The sequence below is a fragment of the Trichechus manatus genome, unplaced genomic scaffold (genome assembly GCF_000243295.1).
Source record: "Trichechus manatus latirostris isolate Lorelei unplaced genomic scaffold, TriManLat1.0 scaffold00036, whole genome shotgun sequence".
NCBI lineage: Eukaryota > Metazoa > Chordata > Mammalia > Sirenia > Trichechidae > Trichechus > Trichechus manatus.
The window spans coordinates 15,100,793-15,118,220 of NW_004443972.1; the positions used below are offsets into that span (position 1 = coordinate 15,100,793).

The window sequence follows — 17,428 nt, forward strand, 5'->3', positions numbered from 1 at the left end:
AATATAACTGTGACTGCATCCGCAAAGGACAAAATCACATCCCAGAAACATAGTAGGCATTCAGTAATCATCCGCTAAACTAATAAAGTAATAAACAATTTCGGGTCCCAGAAATTTCAAGCTTATAATTTCTTACACATTTCTTAGATTTGTATTTCTAAGAAGTAGAGTAGTTCAAATGTTAGATTCAGACGTTCTTAGATTATGATACACAGGCAAGTTAATTAACCTCTGTAAGCCACAATTAAAATTGAGTTGTCAATAATTTAAACATACTTCAAACATTTCCCATTGCTCTTAAAATAAAGAAAAAAAAATCCTTATCCTACTCTACTACGTCATATATCTTTTGGTTGCTTACTTCAACACCACTATCATCCTTGCTCTCTACTCCAGCTACACTGATCTTCCATTCTTTCCTTCAAAGTGCTATATTCCCTTACACCACAGGGGCTTTGCACATGTTGTTCCTTTTCTGTAAGGTATGCATCTGCCATTGTTCACCACCTGCCCCTGCCAGACCCTCTTCAGCTAGTGAATTCCTACTAATCCCTTGCATCTCCAGGCACATATAATGTCCTGAGGAAGCATTCCCTAACCTCCCTCCCACATTAGGTCAGGTCCTCCTATAATATGTCCTCAAAGCACAGTATACTATTCCTTTATCCCACTGATCACAGATGTAGTGCTAAATTTCCTAGTATAATTATTTGATTAATGTCTATCATGCATATTAGACCCAAAGAAGGTCAGGGGATACTACAACCATGTTTATTTTTGCTCATCACAGTGTCATGCCTGAATATACATTTGTTGAGTGAATGAATAAATGACAAATGTGTGTCATTGTTAGGAAAAATAAATAAAACTTTATTAAAATGTCAACAATTCGAAGTACCTAGCACTGTGGCAAAAAGAGAATTAATGTTAACATAACAGTTTATTATACAGGCCCCGCCTGAGTTTGAACCCTGAACTTTACCACTTGATAGCCATGTGACCGTGGAAACTTTTCTTAACTTCTCCATAGCTCGGTTTCCCAACCTGTTAAATGAGGATAATAATGACATCTACTTCATGAAGTTGTTAAAACCTGAAACCAAACCCACTGCCATCAAGTCGATTCTGACTCATAGCAATCCTATAGTGACCTTATAGGACAGAGTAAAACTGCCCCATAGGGTTTCCAAGGAGCTGCTGGTGGATTCAAATAGCTGACCTTTTGGTTAGGAGCCAAGCTCTTAACCACTGTGCCACCAGGGCTCCAAGAAGTTGTTAGAAGGGTAAGTTAAAACAATATACTCATAAAGAGTGTCTGGCACACAGTTAAGCACTCAAATGTTGACTATTACTCTTATTATAGTAAAACCTGTGAAAGCTGGAACCCGTGTAAGGTAGAAGTCTATCAGAGAAGGAAAATGTGAATGTTTTTCACTAATAGAGAGCATTAGAGAAGTGTTAAGACTGCACCCTGTCAAAGGCAGGAAACTTGCAAGACCCAGGAAAACAAGCCAGTCCCATTGAGTTCTGGCTCTCACATATTTCACTGTATTATTATTATTATTAACATTTTTATACAGGTTCTAGAAATGTTGATTTCTATTCCCTTGAGCTCCCCACATTTCTATGAACAAAAAGTGAATATTAGAGAACATATAAAACTTAGAATAATCAATTTTTTGTTTGCAAAAAAGCATGGATCAGTAAAATCATGAAAAATTATTTTAGATGTGATTGAGTATTGGGATAAATGTTCTGTCACTTTCTATAATAAATCCTTTTTATCAGAGGTGCTGAGTAAAAAAAAGTGATTGGTGAACACACCTTTCATTTTCAAGCTCAGCCTCTAATGCCTACACTTTTGTGGTAAAGACTTCTGCTTTTTTCTATAGTCTAACACCATTATCAAATCTAAAATAATTTTAACAATAATTCCTTAATATCAAACACCCAGTCAGCATATAAATTTTTCTGGTTGTCTTAAAGTATTTTAAAATTGTTTGCTTGTTTGAATCTGGATTTAAATAAGATTCATACATTGGAACTGGCTGATATGTCTCTCAAGTCTCTCTTATTCTATCACCGTTCTCTTTAGCCAATCTTTCATTTCTTTGACATTTTTAGTTGAAGAAGCTACATACTTCGACTTACAGAGTATCCCACATTCTGGACTTTGCTGACCACATCTCCCTGATGTCATTTAACATGTCCCTCTGTCCTTTTTATTTCTTGTAAATTAAAATTAGGCTAGATCATATTCAAGTGTTGTTTTTCCCCCCTCTTCTTTCCTTTTTTTTGGGTGGGTGGGGAGTGTTGGAATGCTTCATGGGGGTGGCATGTAACTTTTGTTAGCAAATGCATAATGTCTCTCACATAAAATGGGGATAATCATAGTGTCTACCTCTGAAGTTGTTAAGAGGATTAAAAGTGTTACTACAGGTCAAATAGTTAGATTAGTACCTGGCACACAGTAAGCACTCCATAAATGTTAGCTCCTCTTACTATATTCCACACAGAGAATCAATAGGATCTGATGTCAGATTAGATGTGAGTTCCTGAAGTAGCTGAAGATAACTAATATTTCAAGCTTGGTGGCTGAGTGGATGTTGATATCACTGACCAATACAGGGAATATATAAAAAGGATAAGGTTTATGGGAAATTGAAAAAAAAATAGTTCAAGTTTAGACATGCTGAATAAGTGCCTGCAGGATAGCCAGGTACGGATGCACGTGTTGTTGTTGTGTGCCATCAAGTCAATTCCAATTCATAGACACCCTATATAGGTCAGGGTAGAATTGCCCTATAGTGTTTCCTAGGCTGTAATCTTTACAGAAGAAGATTGCCAGGTCTTTTCTCCTGCAGAGCCGCTGGTGGGTTCCAAATGCCGACCTTTTGGTTAGCAGCCAAGTGCTTAACCAGTGTGCCATCAGGGCTCCTTACGGATGTACACAGAAGGTGGAAAAAAAGGCTCTACAATTTAAAAGAGAAATCTGGGGGCTGTAGATAAAGATCAAATGTTGGGAGGAAAGAGATCTCAGTGAAGTTCACAGTTGTCAGAAAAGACTACAAGGCCACTTGAAGAACGAATTCACATTAGATAAGCAAAGGTAATAGTATTTCAAGGAAAAAAAGAATGATGTGGAGAAAAAGACAGACATGCAGACAAAATAATCACTGAATGTTGTGCCAAAAGGAGTGTTCTGACTAGAAAAAAGTCTGTGTATTGGAAAGTAGAGGAAAATGAAGTTAGGTAGATAGGAAAAGGCTAAATTTGAAGGGGCCTGAAATTCAGGAATAGGTAGGTCAATGTGATAAGGTAGGACACAGGAAGACACTGAAGAAGTTAACAAGACAGATGAGTGCTATACTATGGTAAATTATTATACAAATGTCTACCATAACAGAATTAGAAAAGGAGAAAATTTACTATATTATTCCAGAAGATTTTAGTTTATGCCAGTTTTACTTCCATCTAAATTAAAGGGAGCCCTGGTGGTGCAGTGGTTAAGAGCTTGGCCTTGGAAACCCCGTGGGCAGTTCTACTCGTCCTATAGGGTTGCTGTGAGTCAGAATCGACTCGACAGCAACGGGTTTGGTGTTTTTTGGTTTGCCTAGGCATTGTGGCTTCAGGCAATACCCCAAAGGTGGGAGACAGTACTTTTAGTACCTTCCCATATCCCCTTCCATTCTGTTCTCCTTCTTCTCCTCTTCTCTGGGGAACCAATGCTTTCAAGCTGCCCTAACTATGAAGAACTACGTTTTTGTAACAGTGCCCTGTCTTGTTCCCTGAAGCAGTCTGGTTATATTCCCCTGCTCAGTTCTGGTCTGTTATGAAATCTTTCATCCCCCAGCCACCCTGATAACAGATCTTCACTAAGAAGAAAACAATCTGATTATATAATTAATTCATAAAACACTGTAAGTGATCAAAAATTTAGCGATATTTAATTTAAAAAGAACAATCTGTTGATTCATTTAAAATTGTTAAATATAAATATTCCCTGTATGTTTTCTGGAGGCCTGGTGGTGAAGCGGTTAAGAGCTCAGCCGCTAACCAGAAGGTCAGTAGTTTGAACCTGCCAGCCGCTCCTTGAAAACCCTATGGGGCAGTTCTACTCTGTCCTGTAGGGTTGCTATGAGTCAGAATCGACTCGATGGCAATGGGTTTGGTTTTTGGTTTATGTTTCCTACATATTTAACCATGCTAGTTCTGTCTGACAAATTATCAACATACTAAGGCAAAAATGTCTGTTATTCTCTCTATATCACACTTAGCACCCCAGCACAGGCAAGTTTATTGTATAAGTATCTGCTGGGCTACTACTACTAGGTACAAGGCATTGTGACCTGACTCTAAGAGGAATGCAAGGATGAATAAAATATTCATATTCATCCTTGCATTGTAAAGACGTTAAGAACTAGAATTGTAAGAACTTTGCAGTCTAATAGGTGAGACAAACAACCAATCGCATAAGGCAGGTAAAGGTTCTATCATAATGTTCTGAGGCTTAAATTACGTATGGACCCCTTAAGAAGAGAAAAAAAGATCTTGTGGATACCTATGTTGACTTAAATTAATTAAACTATTACATTACTGATATGTATAGAAAAATAAAACTATAGATAAGAATAAACTCTTTCTCTTGCTTCCAGATCTTATTCGTATAAAATACCAAAACAAATTTATAAATTATGCACATAAAAGCTATAAAACTAATAGATTTCAAATTACTATATGATGTTTTTGCTAAAATGAAATAACTGAACTCAACAGGAATATGGCACTGACTGCTACTTTCCCATTATTTCCGAGATACTTTTGGGTTTGGCAATGCCTATATTTAGTCTAGTGTGCCTGAATGATTAAATATTCCCACCATTTCCTTCCACTCAAACTACTGTAAAGTTTTGATTTAGCTCACTCTGATGTCATCCAGCCTTCACTTGGTACAAATGAATCATTTATGTAACAAGCCTATTTTTGTTCTTTTCTCATTAGACATAATTAAACACAATCATAACCCTGAAGGTACATGATAATAATTGGTTATAAGGTGAACATCCCAGATGATCCAAGAATATGCTTATATTAATTTTTTTATATTAACACTGAAATTTAAAATTCTTGTAACAAACTCTTCCTCCAGAAAATATGTTTGCACACTTAGGTCCAAACACCTAGTGTTGAAGAACACTGCTTTACAGAAATAACAAATACTAGAAACGTAGAAATTTGGGGGAAATTAATTCCATTGGAGGGGAGGCAGAGATTCAGAAGGTTTTATGGAGGAGGTAACATTTGAGGTGAGCAGTGACATTTGAGTTTAGTGCCAAGTATGGAAGTTTTCTGAAATTTCCTATCTATAAGGCTGACACAGGGAATATAAAGCAGCCAGAATTTAAAAAAAAAAAAAAAGACACCTGGGAATATTCAGTGGTAAGGGCAACAAAGAGACAAAAATCATTTTTTTTATGAACAAAAGTGGGATTTTTTTTTTTTTGAGGGAAAGAAAACCGGAGAATGAAATAGGCAAGCATTAGATGTGCTATTCACAAAATAAATAGCTCTCTTTGCAGGTGGGAAAGTTTACATGTACTGTCTTATATTATGATGGAAATCTATCTATTGATATAATGTTTTAAAAATGCATTCATATAAGGACATCATCAAGAATATTTGTATTAAACCTTTTAACATCCATGAGATGCTAACTCAGGTAGGATTTTTCCACTTTTGTGAAAATCCTTTCTCTTCTAGTTTTTCCTTTGTGCATTTATAGAAAAAGAATGAAGAGTTAAATATAATTTCACAACTCGGTCTATGACACATTTTTTCTCATCTCTAAACAGTTTTTACAGATTATACTTGTATTTTATCTACTCCGTGACTAACATTTGTATAAATGTATATCTCACAGCAGAACTGTGCATTGGTGTTCTACAGAATGTGAGAAGAAGAGAATAATTTGCTAACCGGATTAAATTTTAAGTCACTTTAATTCAGAAAATATTTTTCTAGTCTAGATGCTAGACTCTGCTGATTACAATCAGAAAATACCAAACAAAAGTAGAAAACTGGTTTTTGTTTTATACTACCCATCTCATGCTTCTATAATTATTTGTAGCTTCTATAATTATTTGTAGAGTTTGTTAAAAAGTTACTGTTTTATTTATTTTCATTCTTTTTTATTTTTAGACAGACTTATAAAATAGTAGTCCATTTTGAATTTTCAGGTAAATAAGAACTAGTCTTTGAACCAGTGATTGTGTAACACTGCACGCCTTCAGTTATTCAAAAGAAGTTTAGTTAAGTCTGTGCAGCATGGGTCATTTATACTATGTACGCTTTTAGCTCCATTAATGTTGAAACAATGCAACTCTTGAGGGAATGCAGTAGGGATAGATGGAGGCTTTCTTTTATCCATATATACATTTAAAAATAGCAATGGAAAATTGATCTGTATGAAGTAATTTAAATGGCTGCCATATATTAATTTTGAAGATACTGTTCAAAATATTCAGATTTTAGAAAATAAAATGTTTAAGACATACTTTATAGCTTTACTATATTAGATATTTTTATTTATAAAGTTAATGTTTTCACCCCGGACTCTCTGTCAACCCAGAACTAAAACCATTCCCAAGGCCAACTCTTTAGACAAAGATTAGACTGGACTATGGGACATAAAATGATACTCATGAAGAGTGTGCTTCTTAGCTCAAATAGATACATGAGACTAAATGGGCAGCTCCTGTCCAGAGGTGAGATGAGAAGGCAGAGAAGGTCAGGAGCTGGTTGAATGGACACAGGAAATCAGGGGTGGAAAGAAAGAGTATGCTGTCACAGTACAGGGAGAGGAATTAGGGTCACATAACAACGTATGTATAAATTTTTATATGAGAGACTAACTTGAATTGTAAACTTTCACTTAAAGTACAACAATAAAGAGTCTTGATCAGTTAAAAAAAAAAGTTAATGTTTTAGTTCGCATAAAATATGGAAATTCCTCTGTAGACTTTTTTTATGGTTTGATCACTGTTATTATATTTTACCAAAGATATTTTAAAATTGACTATAACTGTACTTTTGATATTAGAAAAGTAGAAAAATAAAGGTCAGATAATACATAATGACGTTGTTCTGGAAATGGTTGATTTCTGTACCTTTCAAATGATGACTTAACTACCACTTAGAACACCCTGGGAAAGTCACTTGACCTTTCTGAGTCCCAGTTTAGTCATCTGTGAAATGTAATAATATGTCTTCTAAAACTGCTATAAGGTTTAAATTTAAAAAAATAACTAGCACCTTTAAAAGCAGTGAATAAATATCAGTTGTGAGCTACCATTTTCAACATTTGTATCAAAATGTTTTTATTAGCAAGAAAGTTAACAAAAAAACCCATAAATAATGTTTAAATGATTATTATGGATAGAATCCTTCACTAGGTACCTAGCAATAACCAAATTTCTTGGTTTATAAATTCCTATAAGATCTGACCTTTAGACTCATTTACTTTCTCAAATTTTACATTTTAATATTAAATTAAATATGTGCTGAGTTGGGCTGTGGGTATCCCACAGAGAAAGGAAGGGAGAGGGTTTTTTTTTTGAGGGGGGGAACGTCAATCATTTATTGTGGAGGTGGGGTGGAGTTAGGGAAACAGCTCCTTTATAAAAGGGAGCCGAAGGCTGCATCTGGAGCCCAGCAGGAGCCCCAGGGTAGCATCTTTTGGCCCCAATCTGGGGCATTCCATCGTCCTTGCTGGGGCTCAGGCTCCGACCACTCTCTTAGATGGCCGCCGAGGCCAGCACACACCCCAGGCAGCCTCTCTGGGTGCCAGCTTGGCCTGGGCTCCGTGGGACCTGCCTTTGGGCTTTGGAGGCCTCCAGTCACACCCTAGGTCTGGCCTTCGAATTCTTTACCTGTTGCTTCTTGCGTGGAGGCCTGGGGGGGCTATCTCTGCTTGGTCAGCCCCGGGAACATGTACTTTTCAGGATTCTCACCCACTGCCTGGCATAAATACTCAGCTTCATCCTACTCCTCAGGTCAACTGTTCCCCTTGGCCTCAGCAGGGACTCCAAGTCTTCAGAATCACTGTCTCCATCGGCCTCTGCTCGTGCCCCCTTCATGTCCGCCAGGCTCTTCTTGTGGGCCTCTCCCTGCTCCCGCTTGCACTGCTGGTCCTGCCTCAGGGCCCTCAACCACACAGCCTCTCCCCTCCTTGGCTACCAGGATGGCCTGCAGCTCCTACTCTGTCTTGTGCACAAAACTGTGGAACAGCTCATTCCCCTCCCGACACCCTCCTGGATCTTGATGAGCTGCAGCGTCATCTGAGGACCGATCTCAGTGAGCCACAAGGCACTCTGTGGGTCTGCAAGTTACCAGATGGCCTGGGGCAGCTTCCTAATGTGCTCCCCATGGTGCTCAGCTTCACTCTCTGACAGCCCCACCTGATGTCCTACAGACAGCTCATGCTGGGGAACTTCTCCTGGAGAAGCGTCTTCATCCCGCAACTTGGGCTCACAGGAACGGCTTTAATGTTATAATGGTGAAAATTCACCTCCTGGAAGTCAGATGGAGCCCTGGTGGCACAGTGGTTAACAGCACAGTTTCTAACCGAAAGGTTGGCAGTTTGAATCCACCAGCCGCTCCTTGGAAACGCTACAGGACAGTTCTACTTATCCTATAGGGTTGCTATGACAGCAACTGAGGGAGTCAGATGATGAGGAGGCAGCACTTCATGATGTTTAGGTTTACCTTGTGCACATTCATGGAGGGGAACAGGTTCTGGAACATAGTGGCCATGACCTTCACGTCTATGCCATGGGGCCGAAGCTGTAGAGCACCAGGAGGGGAGGGTGAGCATCCCTTGGAGAGTGCCACCAGACCACCCAAATACATACAGTCGGAGGTTGCCCAAACAGATGTTATGCACTCATGACTATAAAAAAAAAATATACATATATATATATATATATATATATATATATGCAGCCAAAACTTAGTCACATGGCATGACCACATTTAGCTGCAAGGGAGGCTGGAGAAATGATGTTTTTATTCCAGGTAGTAATATGATGAGAAGAAAATTGGAAGAAGGGGAGATTCTATATTACAGGACAATTAGCAATCATTGCCAAACCTGGATACACCTTATCTATGGTAGGCACCTCACTGACATTTCTCATTTTACTGTCTAACACCGATATTTTTGACAGTGTGCACACTGTAAAATTATATAGTAATTCCTTCTAAATTTCAATTTTTAACTTAAATATTTCCACATTCAGTTGTATCACCTCTCTCTGGAATAGGGACAAATATACATCTCTTCCAGTCGGTTGGCCAGGTAGCTGTCTTCCAAATTTCTTGGCATAGATGATTGAGCACTTCCAGCACTGCATGCATATGTTGAAACATCTCAATTGGTATTCCGTCAATTCCTGGAGACTTGTTTTACGCCAAGGGCTTCAGTGCAGCTTAGACTTCTTCCTTCAGTATCATCAGTTCTTGATCATATGCTACCTCCTGAAATGACTGAATGCCGACTAATTCTTTTTGGTACAGTAACTTTGTGTGTTCCTTCCATCTTCTTTTGATGCTTCCCATGTTGTTCAGTATTTTGCCCATAGAATCCTTCACTATTACAACTCGAGACTTGAATTTTTTCTTAAGTTCTTTCAGCATGAGAAATGCTGAGCAGTTCTTCCCTTTTGGTTTTCTAATTTCAGGTCTTAATCACCACAAAATTCAAGTAATATTCACAATCAAATTCTCCAGGGGGAAAAACAGAAAAAGCCACTCAAATTATTTCAAAGGTTGCTTTGTAAAAGAGTAACAAATATATGTTAAAATATTTAGTAAAAATACTTAAAAAGGAGAATGTAGCTATTGCATTAATGAAATCACATATAAACAAAATTGCCTGTAAATGAAATTACATCAAGACTCTCAGAGAAGACAGAGGATTTGGGAGGAACTAAAGAAAAAAATCTGTGGATTTTTTTATTAGACTTCCTATAATTACTGTTTAGAAATGTTTAATCAAGTAAGAGATGATCACAAAACAGAAGAGTAACAATTACAATGCTGGAATAAAGCAAAAACTAAGTTGAGTCCAAGATATCAGAGTATGTGATTTGGACAAGCGACTTTATGCATGATGCTTATGATGAAGGGACAACAGAATTTAGTATGCGCCAGCCATTGTGCTAAGTGTTTTATAAGCATTGTTTCATTTAACATTCACAACACTCCTGATATGTAAATATTATCACTATTTTAGAGAGTAAAAAACTGGGTCTTAGATTAAGTAATGTACTCTAGATCACAACAGCTATATAAATAGCAGAGCGCAAACTTAAAAGATTGTTCTGAACCCAAGTTTCTGTCCTTAACTATTATGTATATTATCTTCTCTTAAACTCTCTGGATGTTGGTTTTCTAATCTGTATATAAAGGGTTACAATCTAAACTATTCTAAAATTCATTCTAGTCTTTAAGATGTTGGTATTCTGGTGAGGTTTGACCCCTTTTTCCCAAATAAAAACATACTATATCAATAGACGTAATTGGCTTCCTTGCTAGAACTTATATAAGTCAATAAAGTTATCATTAATATATATAATGCAGACAGTAGAAATTCATTTATTAAAAGTAGTAGATAAAAGAGCCACAGTGTACAATGAAGGTAAATTTGAAGGTTTGGAATAAAACCCTGACCTTTCCTGTTGATTTCACACCCCTTGGTGTATCTGTAAAGCAGCAAACCATAAAGTAATATGAGTAAGAGGAAAGAAAGCTAATTAACATTATATCTAAATCTAACAATTCTATGAAATATATGCAATACATCGTTTTGCAGGTGAACATACTATCTCAAAGAGGCTGATTTGCTGAAAGTCACATAACTATATGTAGTGACATCAGCACTACCTGGTTCTAAATCTATGCTCTTTCTTATCCCCCATTTTCTTATGGTTCAATTATGGATATCCATGTATTAATATTCTTATTTTAACATAAAAATATAAAGATACTAATTAATTTAGCACTTTCTGGGGTATTTATGATTACCAGCAAACATTTGCTGAGTACTCATTTGTTGAGAACAACAGAAAGATATATGTTAAAATAGACAAAATATAAGGAAATGTATCTTATCTGTAATACAACAGTGATAAAGATTAAGCATTACCAAACTACTAGGGAAAGAGAGTCACTTTCAATTAGGATGAGTAGGGAAGGCTTCAGAGAGATAACTACATGTAGACAAGGCATTAAAGGCAGGTTTGATTTCAAACGATGAAATAAAGGAAAAGTCTGGAAAGAAGGACAATATTCCAAGTAAAAGGAATGGCAGGAATTAAGTATAGAGGCATTAAGTAATAATTAATTAAGTATCCAAGGTAGAGTATATAGTCCATATTGGATAGTGTAGGGTTATTGTTCTTAAATATCATGATATATGGCCGGGAAATACGCTGGTGCTGAACTAAGCAGAGATCGTGAATATCAAGTTAGAAAGTCTGGATTTAATCCAGGAGACAATTAGAAGTCACTAAACATCTCCAAATAGAGAAGTAAAAGAATCAGAGCCATGCTTCAATAAGATTAAACTGAGGATTATGTAAAGGCTACAGTGGAATTGATGACAGGAAGGAAAAAGACCAGTCAGAAAGTTCTGGCATTTCTGTGCATTGTAACATAGAGAAAAACTGGACGTCTCCTGACTATTGAAAATTTTTGAGGAAATATCAATATAAAGTGTGTATTACTATATATATACATATATATACATATACTAAAGCTTCAGCTCTGAAACAATCTAATATCCCCCCTCTCTAATCACAAGGTTCTACTCTTTTAGATCTTACATCGCCAGCTTATTTACCTCTGACCAGTCCCCTGACCTCTCTACTATCTCTGAATATATCAGCCTTTTACTGGCCTCACTTCTTTCTAGCCTCAAAGGCAGTAACTTGAACTACTCTCTCACTAGCACCCTCAGTCTGAATCAGTGCTGAAATCTACCTTCTCTTCTCCACGACTCAAAAGGCTGGAGAAAACCTCACCGCCCTGACATTATTATAAAATAGTGGTTTCTAATCTCAGTCACTTATGAACCTCTCAAAAGTAATGAACGCTTCTGAGTCTTTAACTAATTTAACATATGATAACATTGAAAATTATCTCTCTTCCTGAAATTCTTGAATTTAGAACAGTTGCAGGAGTCCCTGGATGGTGCAAATACTGAAGCACTTGACTACTAGCCAAAAGGCTGGTGGTTCAAACCCATCCAGAGGCACCTTGGAAGACAGGCCTAGCAGTCTTCTTCAAAAAAGCCTGCCTTGAGAGCCCTATGGAGTAGTTCTATTCTGGACACATGGGGTTGACATGAGTCAGAATCAACTCAACAGCAACTAACAAAAATCACAGATGGGCTGAAGATAAATACTCTTAATCTTACCCTAAAAATGCACTGTGATAGTAAGCATTTTTTAATTCTTAAAAACAAAGAGGAAAAAAAAAAAAAAAAAACACTTTTTCATCCAAGCTAATTTTAACTGTTTTCATTGTAAAGCACTAAATGCTAAACAGAAGGTTACTACAGAAATATGTCCATATTTTGATGTTAAATATCCTGTTAGGATAATAAAGTTCTGATGAAGAAAATACAAATAAGCGAAGAGCTACAAATCAAAGAGTTAAACAGTTCCCTTAGGAAAATGAATGAATAGGCCATAAACATCAGTGGACTAAATGATGGCATAAAGTCTAAAAATACAATAGAAGTTCTCTCTAGCCTCTGAAAAAAATATTCGACTTAACAAATAACCCAGTTTTGAAATAAAACGTTAGAACATAATACAAAGATTAGCTATTAATCGATTTGCATTTCTAACTATTACTGCTTCTGTACTTACTGAACAATTAAGACAGGATTAATAAAGCAAGCTCACAGAGTAAGTAGATTCACTGAGTAAATAACACTTTAAATTTATTTCCCTGCTATTTAAAAGTATTTTTCAAAAACATTATAAAATTTCATTACTATAATTCAAATTTTACTAGTTAGAATTTTACAATAATGTGGATTAAAGTCTTGGATAAAGTTTTTCTTAACATAATATAGTATTTTCTTACACACAGTAGAAATTAACACTTTAAATAAAATTAAAAATGAAAAGTAACAGTTATTTAACAGAATTATCCCTCCATATTCGGAAGACTTTTATAAATCATTTAAATATCAATGAAAATTTAAACAAGCCTAAGAATCTTTTCTAGGCTATGTTTTAATAGTCTTTTCTTAATAACTCATTACAGTCTCACTAATTTTATTTATGTAAGTTTTTCTTAATGTGGGGTCACTCTAAACTTTATGCTAATTTTCCATAAACACAAACACTAAAAAAAAAGAATGATGTTTAGAGTATGATTCACACTGAAATATGTTAATACAAGTAGGCATGTAATTTCAGTTATAAATAAAAAGTAATTTTCATTTAATTTTTTAAAAAATCCTTTAAAGCAGTGTTTTTAAAGTATTTAAATCACTAACTAGAAGTTTGAGATCTCAGTCACTGAAAATGTAAACACTCATCTGGTTGTTGGAAGAATCACAATTTAAAATTATGCATATTTTCTAACTTGGTTATAAATATTTTCTAATATTCTCAGAGAAAATGTAGCATCGTTAAGAGCTTAATTATAATTTTCATCTTACTGTAATCAACGTGGTCAATCTTGTGACATCACTGTTGAGAAATCTGCAATAGGAAAACAGAAATAGCCATCAGCTGAATCATACTTGAGTAAGTAATTTCAGAAACTAAAAAGTTTGTTTAGAATTTTTGTCTTCCTTGATGCCATAATGCCATATTTAAATTAATCTAAAGTTGCCAGGAAATATACAACTGACATGATACAAGAAAGCATAAACTACCTGGAGTTTATTTAAAGACCATTATTTATTTATTGATGCATTTAAATTACGGTGTTGGTGAATAATATTGAATATACCATGGACTGCCAGAAGAACGAACAAATCTGTCGTGGGAAAAGTACAGCCACAATGCTCCTTTAAAGCAAGGATGGTGAGACTACATCTCACGTATTTTGGACATACTGTCAAGAGGAACCAGTCCCTGGAGAAGGATATCATGCGTGGTAAAGTAAAGGGTCAGTGAAAGAGAGAAAAATCCTAACGAGATGGACTGACGCAGTGGCTGCAACAATGGGGTCAAACATAGTAACAACTGTGAGGATGGCACAGGACCGGGCAGTGTCTCGTTCTGTTGTACACAGGGTCACTGTAAGTTGGAACTGACTCAATGGCATCTAACAACAACAACAACATTCATTACAGCATGGCAAGTTATGTTCTTGTTTATAATCAGCAACATCACAAGGTTAATATTAATATATTAGAAAATAGACTATAAGACATTTGGGTTAGAAGTTTAATTTGTTTTCATATATTCACTAAGAGAAACTGTATAAAATACATTACAAACGAAAGACAGTTAGGTATTGATTATAGATACATTTCTCTCTAAGGATACCAGCTCAGCTTGGAGCCAAAATATGAGAAAGCATGTAACCTACCCAATATAGAAGAAATTGCCTCTTGCTAATCCTTACAAATAATGATGGAACAATTTAAGCCTGAAAATATCATTGGGAGGGATCCAGTCTAAACTATAAACGCAAAGGCAGTTATAAATTAAACTATTTCCTAAATTATATATGGCTTTGAATTCTTATCTGTGTAAAATCGAAGGTTTTCGGAATTTTTTCATTAAAAAGGCATAATTTAAGATGAACTTCTTACATGTTTCTATTACGGTGTTTTAAGGTTCACAACAGACTTTCAGGTGTTATTTCTTCAGATCCTTACAACAATTCCTTTACGAAGCAAGAAAGAGACATTTCTTATACACTCAGGAAAAAACAGAACTTAGAGAGGTTACATGACTTATCCAAGCACACAGGACTGTTTTCATTGGTTCTTCTTTTACCTCACACCTTCTATGCAATCTATATTGCCAACTATACTTCCTGATGTCCTCAATTCAAACACTTCTTACTACTGCTGCTGCTGTTGTAAGTTGTTTTTGAGTCGATTCCAACTAATGGCAACCCCATGTGTGCAGAGCAGAACTGTTCCATAGGGTTTTCAAGGCTGTAACCTTTCAGAAGCAGATCACCAGGCTACTGCTGCCCTGGGTGAGTTCTGACTGCCAACTTTTCAACTAGTAGTTGAATGCTTAACCATTTGCACTACCCAGGGACTTCTTGCTAGCTGAAGACACTGCTCTCTTGTATTATCATTATCATCTCCCTACTTCTACTCTTAACTCAATGGCAAATAAATCAAAATCACATTATTCCCTTTCTCAAAACTGTCCAATGACTTCCTATAGTTTAGAATAAAATCCACAATACTTACCATGGCCGATAAGGCCTTCCATCACCTGGTCCCCTGACTTCATCTCTTGCCACTCTTTCTCTACTATGTTCCAGTCACAATGTTTCTTTTTTTTTTTTAACATTCCACAAAAATACCAAACTTGTCCTACGTCAGGGCTTTAAAATTTACTGTTCCCTCCACCTGGAGCAATAATTTCTCATCCTTAAGGACTGGCTCTCTCAATTCATTCTGGTCTCATAACAAATGGCACCTCCTCAGAGAAGCCTCCCTCTGCCATGGGAGACTGCTGTTTAGCTGTAAGCTCCATGAAGGAAGAAACTATCTTGATCACTAAAGCACTAGTATAGTACTTAAAAAAACACACCCACACACATACCCGTTGCTGTCGAGTCAATTCCGACTGAAAGCGACCCTACAGGACAGGGTAGAACTGCCCCATAGGTTTCCAAGGAGCGGCTGGTGGATTTGAACTGCTGACCTTTCGGTTAGCAGCCAAGTTCTTAACCACTGTGCTGCCCAGGCTCCAGTATAGTACTAGAAGATAGTAATTGCTCAGTAAATATCTTCTGAATGAATGAACAATTACTGAGTTCCTATTGCATCTAGCACTAAGCCCAGAACTTCAGAGGATCCAAAAGGGAAGTATAAAATACAGCCTTTATTCTTACAATAATTACTATCTATTTAAGAAAAATACGCCATAACAACCTGGTATACATTATTAACAGCAAAAACAACAACAAAATCCACTGCAGGAAGAGTTTGGGAAGCTTAAAACAAAAACAAGGTAAGGCAGGAAGTGGTGAGGGTGGTGGGGACATGGGGAATGGCAAATTACAGGGGTGAGATAAGCAGGGTCTGGGGTAGTGATGATGAGGAAATGGAAAACCAAAGATACATTCTAAATGAAGAAACAAGAGGACATTCTAAATTAAGTATCAGGAACAAAGATAGCAAAGAATGAAAGATTACCTCAGGGGTTCTAACTTACCAGGAACACACTGACAGAAACTTGCAGGGATAGGTAGAGTGACTTTTGTTTTGAACAATAATTAAGCCCAGTGTTACCATAGGGAATTCAAATGGAGATGCTTCCAATCAGCATCTAGAAATTGTGATGAATAAAAGAGAGATTGAGATTCATTTATTGACTTGAAAATCAGTCATATAAAAGTAGAAGTTTAAGCCATGAATGAATCAGTTCAACAAGGGAATGAACAGAGAAAGAGCAGAATATCCTGCAGAATAACTATAAATAAGGCTCATGGGGAGCAAGAGAAGTGGCATTGTGTTTTGTTTTATTTTTTTAAGTCTAAGAGATAGAGAAATGGGAAACTGAAGGCAAAAGAGGAGAAATCTAGGGAGGTTAAAGTACTGAACAGCTTTAAATGATGCACAGAGGGTCAAAGACGATTAAGACCAGAAACATTCTCTCTCAACTATTCCTCTCCACCCCACTGTATCAAATCAAATCAAAAGAAGGCTACAGATATGAAACACATTACTTTCTATATCCAAAACACTATCTTTATTATGCCTAGCATACTGCTCTCAACTTTAGTCAATATGAAAAAGTCTTGTGACAGTAAAAGTGTCAATACAAAAAGTCTTGTGAAGAAAGAAACTGCACTTTCCATAAAACTCTATAATTCAAAACTCTGTTGTCACATTCAAACAATAGTCATAATTGAATAAAAAGATAAAAGTAAATGCTCCATTTTATTTTAGATATTTAGAAAAAATACCAAAAAAAAATTAAATCTATAGTTACAAAATGCATACTTAAAGACTTAAAGCTTACAGGGTAAAAAACTAGTGATGGCATTTCTTCCTTATGGTGGCAGTTTTTACACATGACTTACTGGGTACTTGAAATTGCATGAGCAAAAAAAATACACGACACTAGAGATTAAAATCAGACAAATCTTTTTTTTTTTGTGGGTTTTTTTTAATTTTATTTTTTTATATTTTATTGTACTTCAGGTG

General features: G+C 36.1%; 1 protein-coding gene and 1 pseudogene across 17 annotated transcripts in view; both read right to left on the minus strand.

The window, feature by feature from the left end:
• Positions 1-17,428, minus strand: part of BAZ2B (bromodomain adjacent to zinc finger domain 2B) — a 463,486-nt gene that overhangs the window by 267,517 nt on the left and 178,541 nt on the right. For 16 of the 17 annotated variants that reach the window (XR_002823946.1, XM_023730420.1, XM_023730423.1 and 13 more), the window contains one exon: positions 13,736-13,778. The gene's annotated coding sequence lies outside the window, so the exon portion shown is untranslated. Of the gene's footprint in view, positions 1-13,735; positions 13,779-14,842; positions 15,514-17,428 lie in introns of those variants that run through there. The other variant, XM_023730421.1, reaches the window with a different exon arrangement.
• Positions 7,882-8,656, minus strand: LOC105756233 (suppressor of SWI4 1 homolog pseudogene; annotated as a pseudogene).